The 15,889-nt window shown below is 42.0% G+C and overlaps 1 long non-coding RNA gene across 2 annotated transcripts in view; it reads right to left on the bottom strand.

Annotated features, from left to right (window-relative positions):
• Nucleotides 1-465: 465 nt before the first annotated feature.
• Nucleotides 466-15,889, bottom strand: part of LOC146179751 (uncharacterized) — a 32,052-nt gene continuing 16,628 nt past the window's right edge. The window contains exons 2-4 of one of the 2 annotated variants that reach the window (XR_014700759.1): nucleotides 14,568-14,660; nucleotides 2,626-2,746; nucleotides 466-594 (exon numbers count right to left, since the gene is read on the bottom strand). This is a non-coding gene — a long non-coding RNA (uncharacterized LOC146179751). Of the gene's footprint in view, nucleotides 595-2,603; nucleotides 2,747-14,567; nucleotides 14,661-15,889 lie in introns of both variants that reach the window. The other variant, XR_014700760.1, reaches the window with a different exon arrangement.

Raw genomic sequence — 15,889 nt, forward strand, 5'->3', positions numbered from 1 at the left:
GCAGTGCCAACACCTAGTGATATTCTTAAACCGTGTACACAGATCACCGAGATAGCTTGTCACCCATGTGGGCACGAATGTGAGAGGTCAGATAGTCCTTCCTAGCAAAGGTGCTAGTGCAGTAGTTGCACTGATAAGGCCGTTCACCAGTATGGATTCGGAGGTGGTCAGCCAGATGCACTTTCTGAGCAAATGATGCACCACAGTAGTCACAACTGTATGGACGAACACCCGTGTGAGTGCGAAGGTGCACGGCCAAGTAGTCTTTCCTAGCAAAGGCACTGCTGCAGTAGTTGCACTGGAAAGGACGCTCTCCCGTGTGGATTCGGAGATGTTCGGCCAGGCGCACTTTCTGAGCAAATGTGGTGCCACAGTGGTCACAACGGTATGGACGATCACCCGTGTGAGTGCGAAGATGTCCTACCAGGGATACCTTTTGTGTAAAGCTGCTTCCACAGTGGTTGCAGTGGAATGGGCGTTCACCTGTATGAGTTCGCAGGTGTTGCACCAGATTGCTTTTTTTTGTGAAGTTCTTGCTGCAGTGGCTGCACTTGTGCACCTTCTTGACACGCTTGCAGCCTGTGTTCGCCAAGTCTGTGTGAGGAAAACAATACTGCATAGTTAAATTAATGCTGGACACAAAATACGTCGCCCGAGGGAAGCAATTTCCCAAACCAATGTGGCAGCTGGTCTAAGTTAAATACGGTTTACAATCCTAGCCTGTGACAAAACATAATACTTCAAGTTTGGGATGCAATTGAGCAGGAATTTTTTGCATGCAGAAAGGTCAGTATAAAGAAAAATAATGGAGCTTTTGCAAATAAAAACCACTGCTGTGACCCACACACTTGCATTACACTGACATTATAACAGAGGCCATATTAAAGCTCAAGAACCAGAGGAAATAACTAAGCTTAGCAATGAAAAAAATGCTTTAACATTAAGCATGAAATGTCTCCTTTTTGAAGATGATTCAGAGATCCTGACATTAGATTTGGAATTATAATTCCTTGTACATAATTTTTTTGAGAGACGCTAAGAAAATCAAGTAAAGTAAGTACTCCTTACTTAACTCAACAGCATTTATGCAGATGTGACCCATAGACTAAGCTTGACTGTAAGAAGAAAAGGGATAAGCTACATGCACAAAAAAAACATACCAAACCAAGCTAACCATGTTAAGAATTAGTTTTGCACGTACAGTAAAACCTCATTACAAGAGACACTCAAGGGACCAGAAAAAGTTCTCCTGTAACCACGGCCTCTTTTAACCAAAAATTCCTACCAACTTGTATGCGTGGCATTTTAAATTTCCTTATCTAAATTCTGTCCCATATCAGTGTCCTTTGTTACATTATGTCGGGAACCAAGAAGGAGCACCTCCTCTTGACTGGGAAGTCAAAATGTTCTTATTGTTTCAGCCACTGTCATCACATTCCTATGTGACTGAAACAAGAGGGACATTTTGATTTCCCAGTCAAGAGGAGGCAATCCTTTTGGTTCCTGACATGCTCCAAAAGACAGGACACTGATATAAAACAGAATTTAGATAAAGAAATCTAAACTGCCCAATATACGAGTTCGTACGAGTCAGCTGCATTCAAGAGCCCACCTGGGTTAATTGTCTCTTCTAAATAGTGAAGAAGTTATTTAGGGACCTCCAAAAACTGCCCTTAGTAACAGAGTATCTCTTGAAACCATGTCTTTTGCATGCAATGTTGTTAACATGACAAGCATAGAAAAACCAACCAAACCATTTTCAAGTGTCTCTTATAAGCGAGTATCTCTTGTAACGAGATTCTATTGTATAGTGAAAAGAAGCAATTTCTCAATATAGATTGATCCGACTACAGAGTTTACAAGCAACTAGACTATGAAAGAGAAAACTTGAAACCATGGTGATGCAGGGTTCAATATATGAATTTGGAGTGCCTCTAAACAGGAGTGGAAAACTGCAGCCATGCATTTTGTATTGCCATTTAGAAGAATTGGAGGATCCATGGATTTCAGAGTGCTTGTTCTCTGTATATTAATTCAAATTTGCAGGCACTGGCCTTAAATTCTTGCCACTTGCAAATTTTCAGAACAGACCGTGCCCTCATTTTCATGATGGCTAGGAGTGTGATCAGCCTGCATTGCCATAGGGGCAGGTGTGGGGAAGGGGGGAGGAGGATTTACACTGCTCTCACCTGAACGTATCACCAAGAGTAGAAAAAAACGCACACAAACATGGCTTTACTCAACAGCAGATAAAATACTATCGGTCCAAGCACAAGAAAGTGTATCAGGCAGCACAGCAAGGAAAGCTAACACAACTGCTTTCAAAGATCAGGTTTGCTCAGAAAGTGGCAAGCAATATTAACAAAATCATCTGCATTGCAAAAGAGTATAATGGATGACTAAAGCAGCATATTTGGAGAAATAATAGACTGCAGAGTATTAATACACAAGGTCAACAATAACTCAACAAACGCAAAGGATGCCAGTGACTTATTTGCATGTATCATCCCCTGAAGCCTTGTGCTTGCAGTGAAACACTTGTAATAACGAGGATAACATAAAATTTGCTTGCACAGTTCCACCAAATTGATAAAAAAATATACACTATACTACTGTCGTAATGACCCAATGGATTGCAGAGTCACCGATGTCCCAGTCCTAACCCCATGTTATTGTGGGCAGGTGGCAATGAAGAGATAAAATCCTCTTTTCTAGAGACGATGGCTGCTGCCACAAGAAGCGTCACCTGCAAAAGGGTGGCACCCAACATAGTTAGCTGCAACCTACCATTGCTGACTGGTAGTAAAGCGGAGAGGGACATCTCCTTTCTTTTTTAAAGAACAGCAGAAACAGGCAAGTGGCTGCTATGAAGACCTAGTCACCAGCCAATGATGGTACATGAAATAGCCAGCTGCAACCTGCCAAAGTTGGCAGATACAGGAAGATGGCTACCGTGGAACTATCCTGTTTTTGCACCCCATAACATGTCACAAGTGTTGTCGACGGAGACGTTACACATTTTCAGTCCACAGACGAAAGCCGCACAGACCCTCTTTGGGGTACCGCCTCGAACTCTATAGGGGGCTCTGCTCCACTGCAGCGCCGCTCTCGAGTTACTCAGCCGCTCTGGTCTTGAACATCTGCTAGTAGAGGGGGTGATGAGAGGGACCAAGTGGACTGTGTCGCCACCGAAACAGACCCTTTGGGGCATTGTGTTTTGTATACCGTTCAAGCGAGAAACAAAACGAAGGGACAATAAATCAGTTTCCTTGTTTTTGTTTAACGAATCTGTCAACTACACAAGTGATCTCAATGAAACTATTATTCATGTTTAGAGACCTAGCCACAATCTCCTGTACTGTCTGATGCACCTCTTTGTTGAAAAAGTAGGCACTGCTTCTTGCAAATTCTTTCAATATACTTGATATGAGAGAAAAAGATAACCTTTGTTCATAATGAAAAATGGCTAAGTTACCTTTAAATTTTTCTATGTTCCAAAGCATAATTTCTGCCATTTTTGCAGTTCCAATTTGTGTGTTTGGTACGTTCACGTTTCCGTGTCCTAAAATAAGAGTGGGTGACTTAGTTCATTTAAGTCATGAGAAGCAAAGGTGGTCAAAATTTTTGGAAATTCATTACAGCATCACTCATCACTCAAGTTGCGTTAGGACACGAAACGTAATAAAACCAAACAATACCTTTCAATATACTGAGTTTTGAAGTAAGAAACAAGCCAAGCACTTTTAACCTTTTATATATATAACAATATGAAGTGACAGTCAAAAGAAAAACTTAAAATGACAATTCACAAATGGTTTTAAATTCGCAATGAAAAACTTGCAGCCAAATTTAGAATGATTAAGCAAGTTTTTTCATGTTTGACTTTCGAAACATTGGTATTTCCTCTAGTGCAGAGTGTTATAACGTCATCTCAAACAGCTTTTATGTAATACACAGCCCAAATTTGTCTTTCTTGCCATATATTCATAAATGATAAAACTGCTATGCTTGAATACTGTTCCCTTGCATCGTGTAAGCTGTGTTGCATTTGAGGTTTGTGCACTGTGGTAGACGGGAAGACCCGTTTTAGGAAAGGCTACTGCAACACTGTTATGATATGTTCCAAAGCAACCCTTCTATTGCTATGTTCTGCGAGTGTGTAACCACTTTTTACACGTGCCTCAAGCTGCTGCTTTAACACTTACACTTTACTTCAGACAAATTCGTATCGACTGCAGTTAGTAATCTTAACAAGGACCTTGCTCATATTTCAAACTGGTGTGAACTTAATATGCTTCAGATTAATCCTTCAAAAATTTCTTTCCTTTTATTCACCTCAAGCCAGATAACTACTGCATCCCCACCGTGTATTCGAATTAGCCAGCATATAATTACACCAAGCGATTACTGCATCTACTTGGGCGTGAAGTTAGATTCACATTTAAAATTTCATCTGCATATTGCCCACGTCAAAACTAAACTAGCATATGGCATGCACATACTAATCAGAGCACGAGTCTTCTTTTCACATTCTACACTGATGTCTTTGTATTATGCATTCATACATTCCCACATCACCTACGCCATTGTAGCCTGGGGAAACACCTATAACACGCATTTAATTTCTCTACAACCGATTCAAAATCGGGCACTTAGAATATAATTACTTACACCTTCAATGACTCTAGCGCTAAGCATTTACTTCGTAATCATGGAATCCTGGCAGTCACTGAACTCGTTAAATACAACCTATGCACATTCTTCTGCAAGTTACTAAACGACGAACTTCCAGTATCACTTATCCCACAAATTTCACTAATAAATGATAACAAAACGCGATTCGCAAGAAACAAAAATTTATTACTTCCTAGAGTATGAACAAATTATGGGAAACAAACTTTTTATTTTTCTGCTATCATGGTCTGGAACGCGTTACCATCCATCGTCAAACCCCTTAACAAAAACAGATTTGCATCCGAAGTTAAACGGTTCTTTTTAACAACAGAAAACCGATACCGAGTAATGACTAGGTTATCAGCTTTGCGTGGTATGTATTTTTATGTGGTTTAACATGTTCAAAGTCTGTACTGTCATGCCTTTTTATGCATATATTTTATTACTGTTTGATTTGGTGTTTAACTTGCTTGCTCAGTTTGTTTTTTGTTGCAAAATAATGTTACTTTTATTATCAACTTATTTATTGTCTACGTTCAATTAATCTTACTATGGATTATTGCTGTCGTGTATATTAATCTTTATCTGTCATTTATCGGAGGTCCCGATACAGTCGCTGCCTCTGGGACCTCCTTCTGTATGTATAAGCTGGAATGTACTGGGAGGCAACACACCAACACACACACAACCCTTGCTACTGTCGAGTATACTCGTGTTGTATTCTTAACTTCATCATTGCCATACTTGTATAAAAAAATGACTGCGGCATGTCATGCCATCTATGGAGAGGTCACGTAAACCCGCCGAACTTGTAGGGTAATTTTCACAACAGATAGAGCGAATCTTTTTTAGAAAATCTATATCACGGCCACCACATCACCTTGTCCTCGTTTCATCAGCACAACCATGATGAGTCAGCATACCACGTGCATTTCCACTTTGACGAACAAAGAAATTCAGGAACTGTTGATGAATTCGGACTGTAATAAGAGTGACAATAATGAAGAAACCAAGCTAAATGGATTGTCGAGCGAAGACTCTGCAGAAAAGCCGCTGCTGCTGAAGGATCTGAGCAAGGGGATTCCTAAGAAGTTGGATAAATTGTTTGCAAGTCTTGCAGAGCATCATGGTGCATTATTAGCATAACATTCCCCATAAACATGCAAAAAAAGCAAACATCACGAGGGAATGAGGAGCAGCCATAAAATACTCAGCAGTGAAAGGGTTAATCTTCACGCAGGTTGCATGCTACCAGATGGGTTCATCATAACCTACAAGGACCCTGGTTCTCACTACATGCAATCTTATCCACCATTGGAAAGAACGCATAGCAATGGCAATGCTCCGAAACACCTCTCAGATACTGCACACAACCAAGAGATGAGAGCCCAAAGACACGTAGTAGGTGCAGGATATGAGCACGTTTTTGGAAGGCTGCCCATAAATGCACTGCTCCAATAGCTCAGCAAACTGGTGGCCACATCTTTGACAAAAAGAACCAGAAAGCGCTTATGTGAGCTAGCGCAATATGGAAGACTAAGTATGGTTTCTTCTTATGGCCCCTTATGCTCCTTGGCCTAAACAGCCTGCAAAGTAAAGCAGAGGTATAGAGCATCAATACAAGCAAAAGGTAGCAATGCTAAAGTCCATCTTGTGTAAATAAGAAAGGCAACACAAAAGAACGAAGAAACTGGTGACCCAGTCCATTTTTCTTGAGACGGATCAATTAGTACACGGCATCAACAACAAAAAAAACTCTACTGTAATACTATGCTGTATAATATGAGTGAAAAGTTTCAACCATAATTTTTCCTTATGCTGAAACAATGGAACAAATATACCATGAAAAAATCATCTCACTTCTTACAGATAAATTCCAGATACATCTTGTCACATCTCTCACCATAAAGCTGTGTGCTGGTGCTTTCCGATGTAAATATCGTACGTGTACATCAGGCCTAAGAAAAGATTTGGCGCGCCCAATGTAGCTGTACAGGTGTGGCCGATACAAACATATAACAGCGTCCCTGTTACAATCCCTAGATCAGCTTATCCAAATTTTATATTTCCCGTTAACAATGTTGTATGATGATGATACCATTGGCGACATATGGTAGTGGCTTTGAATATTAGATGCGCTTGCTGTGCTTTGCGCACCAGAGAAAAGTGATGAGTTCACGTCCATTTGTTACCCAGATAAAGACAAGTCCACTTGTCGAAACGTTGGCTCATCTGTGAACTGAGGCGTATCCCATTTACCCTTGTTCAGTTCTTCTTCATCAATACACTCCTGATATACAAAAGAACATCCAGTTCCCTTGTTAGAGTTATTATCGCTAGAGTTTCTTGCTTAATTCCTGAATTCGTAATATACAAGTTTCCATCTACTAGCATTGCTCTACAAAGCTGTTACTTTATTTAGACAGCTAAAACATAGGAACATCGATTTATTGACATTCCGAATTTAACGAAATTTTCAGCTGCAAGTAGTACTTCATTATATCGAGACTTGGCAGAGCACACAGAAAAAGAATGGCTTTTGGTTCAAAACTGGCAGAGCAGTGGGTTTGAATCTGACTCTAATATTCGGTCATAAAAGCAACATGTCTACACCATCCAGAAATTAGACAACACAAGGAAACATGATGGAACTTGTGGCTGCTCTTTATTCTATGACCCATCAAAAGTCTGCTTGCATCCAAAGCAGGCAGAGGCTTTACAGTCTGGTTCTACTATTCCAAGACAGCATTATATAGCCAGAGCACTAGCTAAATGTTGACATAGGTCATGAACCAAATGCATCTGATACTTGACAGATGAGGAGTACAGATCATTTTTACACTTAGCTTTAATAAAGCATGCGCAAAATCAAAAAGCCACGATGCCATTATGCAGCAGATACAGAATTAAAGCTGATACTGTAAAACCCTGCTATAGTAAACACTGATATAGTGAAGAGAAACTGAAGTCCCAGTTCCCTTCTACTGACTGTACACTTTTTTTATCGTAAAGACATTACTAATAAAAATCAGCTACAGCAAAGTGCGTCTGGCTGTGGCGACATACTTCCCATGAAACGGCATTACGACAAGCATGCTACCTAGGATTGCAAAGAAATATAACCTTTCATTTTTTTTTAGATGGCTTTACCGCCAGGCGAATAAGCTTTGCGGAGAAGCCAGCTTTAGCGGGGCTTTAGAGCCAGGATTGGAAGCAGGCGCCACGTAGGGAAACTAAAAATCAAAGATGGATACAAATGTGGCAAGAAGGCAGCACAGCCCTCTGAAAAAATAAGAGAAAAAGTGCAGCAAGCAATAGGGAAGGGAAGAAATGGGTTCATAGCATTGCGCAGAGCAAAGCACGAGGCAGTGGTGGCAAGAAGTGGAAGTGGGGTGTGTGGTTTGCCGTGCTTGGCTGTCGCACTCATTTGTCAACTACTGCCTCTTAAATAACAAACAGTGGAAGACGATTTCGTGCTAAAGCAAAGTTTTTCACATGAAATCGAACTAGCATTGTTTTTGTAGCCACGCTGTATTCATGCTAAGGCATTAGTACTTCCACAAGTGTAAACATAAAATCCAAAAGCTGAAAAAAATTTGCGTAAAAAGATGAGAAGATAGGAGGTTTTTTTTATAAACCAAGAAAACATGTTCAGGAAATAGATATTTTGCTGCAAGAAAGAATCTTCAGTGCCATGTTACCACAAACTAGTAAATATAGTAAAGACCATGGTATACTAAACATATTCACCAGGCCAAGTGACTTTACTAGAGAGCAGGGGTTCTTAAACTGTTTTTTCTTAAGGAACCTCAAAGCTGTCAACATATGCCAAGGAACCGCTCTGCCCCACCCCATTGTCAAAGTCAGGTGATGCTATTGTGTATGGATGTCCCGTTGTTTTTTTCTCGTTTTTTTTTTTGTAAGCATTTGTTTCGCAATCCGCTTTTTATTCAACGCCCACCTGTCACTGATTCTCAAAACCAACATGGCTCGATAAGCTGAGCTGGCCACAGAGTAACGTACCGGCACACCCTCCTTTCACTGATCATCTGCACCTCCCTGCTTTGATAGCAGCATGAAGTAAGCATATTTATCTATTTCAGAAGATGCTGGTTTCTTTACAGCAAATGAGCTCATTGGCAATTGAACATTGCTCCAATACTGCTGAAGCGAGCAAGACAGCAAAAAATAAAAACCTAGTGTGATGCGCATACCTTTCTTTCTGGCTTGACTAATTTGGATGTACTTCCCCATACCTTCAGTTGCCATATGCACAAGTGCACGAACACCAGTATGGGTCACCTTGTGCACCGTGCCCCCCCTTTACACCTTTTCGATGACATTCTATGTTCTAGATACTACATTGCAATGAGGGAACAACTTGGTACGCTGCCAGGTTCACTGGGTGAGCAGGCGGCTCATAGTGCTTTGGCACAATCGCTAAGTCTGTGCTGCAGATGGTGCCGCCTAAGCTAACAACGTGAATCTGAGGAACGAGCTGGAATAAGGTAACGCTGCAAGATCGGTTACCTAATCTACATTAGTAACAAGAAGTTGGGGTGGTGTGGGGAAGAGGAATGGGGGGGGGGGGGGGGGGAGGGGAAGGAGAGCACTGTGCAGGCTCGTGGAGCTCACAGAAGCAGCCCATTGAACCCCTGGGTTCCATGAAACCCAGTTTGAGAGCTGCTGCTATAAAGGGATTCTAATGTACAGATGATTAACACTACTGCACCCCGATACTTTTTCCGTAATTAAACCAGTATGAATCTAGTATAGGTGGTATGCACTGCACATACATAGCTCCTAAGCATGCCACCGGCCGCCATTCTTGCAGTGCACATAGCAGACGAACTGTTGCCAGTCCTGCTCCAAAAGTCTACTTTCGTCGTGTTATGGTGGCTCATATGCCACATTCATATTGTTGCTTAATCTGCATGCATAGGAAATTGGGCCTGTAATTGTCGCACGCAATAATAGCTGCATGAAAACGCATCATAAACAAAAACACTTAGGGAAGACACATGCTCTGGTTTGCTCTGCTGAAGCCGAGGGTGCAGCGATGAACATTGTCCACGAATTCAGATTTCCCCTATCTGGAATGAAAGCTCGGACAGCGGTGGCAACAACTTTTCCATGAATCCGGAAAGTCGTACGAGGTTCTGCGAGAGTCTACGGTTTTCTTACATTACTCTAGATGACGTATCTAGCAGGACCCTTGATTTTCACCTCTTCTGCATATGTGACCTAGACACAGCACTTCAAAATTTACCCTTCAGAATTTAACCAGAATTTAAGTTACCAGCAAATGTCTTGGATGACATGCATCCAAATAAGCTGAGGATGAGCACCGATTATACTTTGCCAAAAGCTACACGTATGAAATGATGTGACCTCCTCCTGTTCTGGACCTTCAAATGAGTTTAAGTCAGCCACTTCACTGTGCATGTACTGCGTTTACAGATTCCAACATGAATGACAGACACGACAAGGATGAAGCACGGACTACCAAGTATAAGTATACACACTCGCATGTCTACTTTTTGAACATACATGGTGCACAGTGCCAAAATGAACCACTATCGTGCAGCAACCTTTGTGAAAAAAAAAAAAACCATTTATCCAGTGTGGTAACAATAAGGCTTCCAAATTCCCACTCCAATTTCATAAAAACACTGCTGCCACTGACTGTTATCTGCATTTCTAGTCAGCCCACAGCGTCGGTGGACCCCTTTATCAACATCGGCTCGAGCAGTGCAGCTGCCTATCCGAAGTGGCATTTATTTGCAAGATAGGTTCTTGATACTGTCGCGCGTGGCGACGGCGACCGAATCTTCTTTACTCGCAAATTCGAAGCAGCAATCTCAGTGTGCCGCGCGAGGAAGGCATGCTATAGTGGAGGTGTCTGTCTGCTTTATGCACTGCAAAAATCGGGGCCGGCGGCGTAGTAGACCGCCATGTGGCCGCCAGTGCATACCACCTATATGAACAAAAATAGCTGCCAATAAATTCCTCAATTTCCGAGCCTTCAACAGGTTGTTTAATGTTAAGGAGATCAAATGGCTTATAATTGCTGAAGCAGCTAGCATACTCAGCACATGTTACAACTCCACTGAAGTTGTGAACTAATCATCAAGTTTGCAGCTGCATTTTAAACAGAGTTAACTCCGTGCACTTTAGTGCAAAAGGAAACCCGACATGGGCGTTCACTGCTTTTTCCTAGCTCACCTGAAACGCTTCCCCTTATGCTTCCAAGGCCCTAGGGTACAGCTGATATTGAAACAACTACTTGCTTGAGTGAACGTCGAGATGTACCACCAAGTTGCTTCTTTGCAAGTTGCCAGTTAGCTTGGCACTACTCTAGTAGTGTAGTACTCTAGTAGTAGAAATGGGCATGGGCAGGGCATGTAGTGCGAAAACAGGATAACCAACCAAAAATCATTATGGGTGCCAAATTGGATTCCAGGAGAAGGAAAGCGTAGTAGGGGCCAGCGGAAAGTAAGGTGGGTGGATGAGGTTAAGATGTCCGCAGGGGTCGCAGTTGATGCAGCCAGCACAGGAGCGGGTTAATTGGAGGAGCACGGGAAAGGCCTTCACCCTGCAGTGGGTATAATCTGGCTGATGGCGATGACATAGTAAAATGAATCATAAAGCCTGAATTGCAATTTTGTCATTGCAACATCCTTCAGATAAACCTTTAAAGGAAATAAAAAAAACTGGCTGAACACAGAGTTATATTTATCCATGATGGGAAGAAACTTAACCTCCATCTTCTGGGTATGATGCGACAGCATTAACTGCCGCTTGCAGCTTCCCTTGAAGATCCTCGATTGTGTACATGCACGTTACTACTTTATCACTAGTCCCTTAATCTGTGCCTCTATTCAGTTACATATACTCATTAGAATACAGTCGTAAGCTACATTATGTGAAATACCCCCCAATATAGATGTTAATCCATCCTTTAAACAAGACTTGCCTGCATGGACTAGTGGCAGCGTGTCTGACTTGGGACCCGAGAATCCCTGGTTTGATTCCCTTCTCACCCTCCCATCTAAAAGGAACTGTTCAAATTTTCAGCTCCTGCCAACCAGGCAGTGTTGTGTAGTCTTGCAACGTCCCACAACTAGCTGGAATACCAGGGCTTGGCTAGATAACCTGCCCACTACAGTTTGCCAGAGCCATTCTGGAGCATTCATGTCTGTTTATATCCTTTGTTCGCATATTCCCTGTGTTTGTGCCATATAGATGCCTGTGTTATGGCACGACACAAGGATGTGCTGCGTGAAGCTGCAATGGCTGCTCACATTCAAATGCACCACACATGGACAGAAGGGGTCACCACAAAGAGCAGACCTTCTTCTTTCTGTGTTCATTGCTATAATGTGTGAATGCAGGCATAAATTACCAAGCAGCGTAGCAATGCATTTTGAACTGCAAATCCACATTCCAATCTTTGAGCACGGCACAGAGCACAGAGTTCGTACCATGTCTGGCCCGCAATTCAATGGTGAGGGCTTTGAATCCCAAGCAAAACTCAAAATTCATTAACTTTCCTCAAAGCAAAATTCAATTCTTTATAAAGTTAAATCACTTCAGACATGCGAAAAGCTCTCTTTCCCATTAAGCGTCATGTTTTAGTCACTTTCATTTCACAAGCGATGTCAAGTTTAACATGAGCGCTGTGGGGCATTTGGAATTCCCCGCATGACCTCATGTGGCTGCTATGCCAGTAGCCTGTCGACCAATCAGGATTTTTTGCTTATGGCCAATGCTGGTCTTCCCATGACACGGGACCGTTGCCCTATCACATAAAATGAAACTCAGGTGCCTCATTCTATGGCTCATTTCAAACTGCGGCCCACTGACAAAGCTTTCTGACTGAGATCACAGAGGCTAGGTTACACTGTCATTTACTTTAAAATGATACGATAGATTTCCTCTTCATGTGAATGCAACAAGTTCGAATCAAGTAGCGTAAAAAATTTTTAAATGCAATTCCATGAGCATGCTTGGCTGGTGCAAAATTGTGGGCAAAAAGCTCCATAAGATTGGTTTTAGATGAAAAAGCAAATTGAAACTGCAGTAATTTTGCATTTATGAAACGCAACAAGCATCAAGGATGGGTACTAAGTCATTTGGGGTAACGGAGCAAATTCAAAGAGACTGCAGGTGTAGTAGAAAGTGGCCAAGAGTTAAGTGAGTGGCTGAGACTACATACGGCTGTAGAGCTAGGGTAGCCACAACTGGCCAGCACAGGACTAATTGGCAAGATAAAACAAGAGTAGAGTTCTCCCCACGCAGGGTGAATGTTGTTTCCCCACCCATCTCTCAGACCAACTGCCTGCCTCTCAGGCTTCAAGTTTGCTATACTCAGAGACATGCATGATGTGGCCATTCAGGCAGTTTCAGAAACTGCAGCACACGTCACTGGCCTTTCTGTTTTATTTCGGGACGTGTCATGCCATTCTAATGCACACTCACATTTTGCCCTCATTCATCTGCTTTATCTGCTCGTAAAGTATACCTAGTAGAGCGGATCCATTGCAGTTTACAGATACTTCACTGCACTGGTTTTAGTCTGTGCAATGAGGCATCCCCAAAACACACACGTGTTGTTTGCAACGAGGCATCACTGTTATTGCGCTGCACTGCGAAGAGGGATACTTGCCACTTGCGATTTCAGAACAATTCTTCGACACTTGTGACAACGTGCCCCCAATGAAGCACTAGACAAATTCACGAAAAACTGCTGTCATCACTTAGCTTCAATGTCAAATGTATAGAAAACCATATTCCAGGTGTTCATAAAACAAACGTTGCTGTGATGCATACAATTTGGCAGTGTTTTAGGGCGACTGAAAAATGTGAACATTTTCACTGAAGGCCGAATCATTGAAATTTCTATGTATGTGCAATGTGGCGTTTGGTTTCTTTTATTTGATCTCGTTACTGTTTACGCTTGTGAAAAACCTGCATTTTCCTCTACATGCAACGCAACACTACCCCTAGCAGAGCGCCTACTGACGTGACACATGTACGTTTTAAAAAACATTCCACTTTTCATCATGACGTGTTGTCACTGAGTGTCCCACATTTGGGTAAAGTCAACATATATCAAATGCAAGAGGCACTGGCATGTAAACAAAGCCACCAGCAGATGATTTCGGGCAGCCCTATGTGCTGGAGACGGGTTCGAAAAGAGGGCAGCCCTATGTGCTGGACGGGTTCGAAAAGAAAACCTGCGCAGCTGTCACAGCTTTCGTTTGTTTCGTTTTTGAGATGAGTGCTATATTGTCAATTAGGTTCATACCACCTCTATCCCCCTCCCCCCCCCCCCTTCTTCCCTGTCCTCAACTGTTCCCCTCTCAAAATTTTACGGGGAGACACCTGAGGAAGTGGCTTTGTTCTGAATTGAATAGTTATGTCAATGAAGATCAAGCCAAGGCTACACTAGCAGAATGCAGTACAAGAGTTTGGAAAGGCATTCCAGGCTTCTACACGTGCACACAGGCTAAAAAAAGCAAAAAACAGCAATGTGCTTCAAAGAAAATTAAGTGTAGCTTTACTGGAAAAAGAAAACCAAACTGCCTACATTGAACACAAAAACAACTAAAGCACACTGCAAAATCAAAATGCCACGAAAGCGAGACATTTAATCTAGAGGTGCTACAAGTATCAAGGATAACTTACAAAAGGCACGCAATGGCTACCTATGCCTTGAAAAAGTAGTAAATCAATAAAACGAAGACTAACAAATTTATATTTTTTGGTGTGCTCCTTAAACACGTAGCACTTTTCACAATACTGAAGACGTGAGGCACCAGTGATATGACACAGTGCACTTGACATGCAACGAAAACAATCTCTGTGAATGGTAATAAGTCCCTAATAACCTAAAACACTGCTGTGCAGGATATGGGTCTTTAGAAGTTGGAAGCATCTGTTTTGGAATATTCTTCAAGTGGCCATTTGTACCCGCTTGATCCCTGTAAAATGAAAAAAAAAAAAAAACATCAGCAAGAAAAACACCCAAAACAATAACAGATTTGTTTAACATGGTGTGCAGTCACGTAACTGAAAATGAAACATTTAACAGAAACAATCTAATTAAATTTTCGACAGGGAAGTCTATATTTAGTAGCCGGACTTTAAAAATTCCTTGTGCGTGAACTACTGGCTTACTATAGTGCACACATCTTTCACAGGATGCCGAATACTGTATACATTATTTATGATATAATTTAAAACCACCACTTGCCTACATTGCCTGAAATTAAAGAGAAATAGCTGTTGACTGGAAGTACATTTGCCGGAGATGAGAGACAGGCAAGTGATCTGATCAGCTGCCACACCTAGAGTACTGCACAGGCTTAATTATTGACAGGCCCGGGCAAATCGCCTTTTGCATTGCCTGCCCGAGCCCAGCCCGGCTTCTTGGGCCCGGCCCGAGCCCAAGAAAGCTCCATCCTACCCGGCCTGGCCAGCTAATGAAGTGCACTTAGCTGATGGATGTTTTTTGGAGAGGGCCTCGGTCGGGCCTGCTCTCTTGGCGGGCAGGTCCTGGCTGAGGCCACACAAAAAAAATCATGTGCTAAGCACACTTTACTAAGGCAGATGTTCTTCAAGCTTCTCTGAAAAAAGGCCCTTGTTTTTAGAACAGTAGCATGAAACTCTAAGTCCTTGTTCTGGTTGCGTTGATTACCGTTCCGTATATGTCCGAAGAAAGCACAATGGCCTGGATTCCATGGATACAAAGTTCCCCAAAATAATGCTATCAAATGACACTGCGTAGCCGCTCCTCAATCAGATGCCTGTTTGGTGCATTCTAAGAAAAAGGGGGGGGGGTGAAAAAAGCATGCTGAAAACAAATGTTCAATTCACATCCTTAGTTGGAGTCTGGCAAAAATTCTATTAATATAATGTGTTCGTGGCTTATGTGCACCTATAGGTGCTACATACACTCCTCATTATTCTGAAATGAGCTTGAATTATTCTGCGAGTCAGCCGTATAAATCAAAAACCCTAACTTCATTGATTTCAGATGTTAGTGTGCTCTCCTAATAGTAACAAAATATTAAAAAGAAAGCAGCTCAGTGTCACGCGATGCGTATGAACACCAACTGTCAAATGTTTTCAGACATCTTTGCTGGTCAAAAATTAAGCAGCAGTACATAAGGCTACCTGGTCCAAAAGAGCTGCTACTTAACTGTGGTAA

This window comes from Amblyomma maculatum, chromosome 9, assembly GCF_055883805.1.
Source record: "Amblyomma maculatum isolate TAMU_Amacu chromosome 9, ASM5588380v1, whole genome shotgun sequence".
Classification (NCBI taxonomy): Eukaryota; Metazoa; Arthropoda; class Arachnida; order Ixodida; family Ixodidae; genus Amblyomma; species Amblyomma maculatum.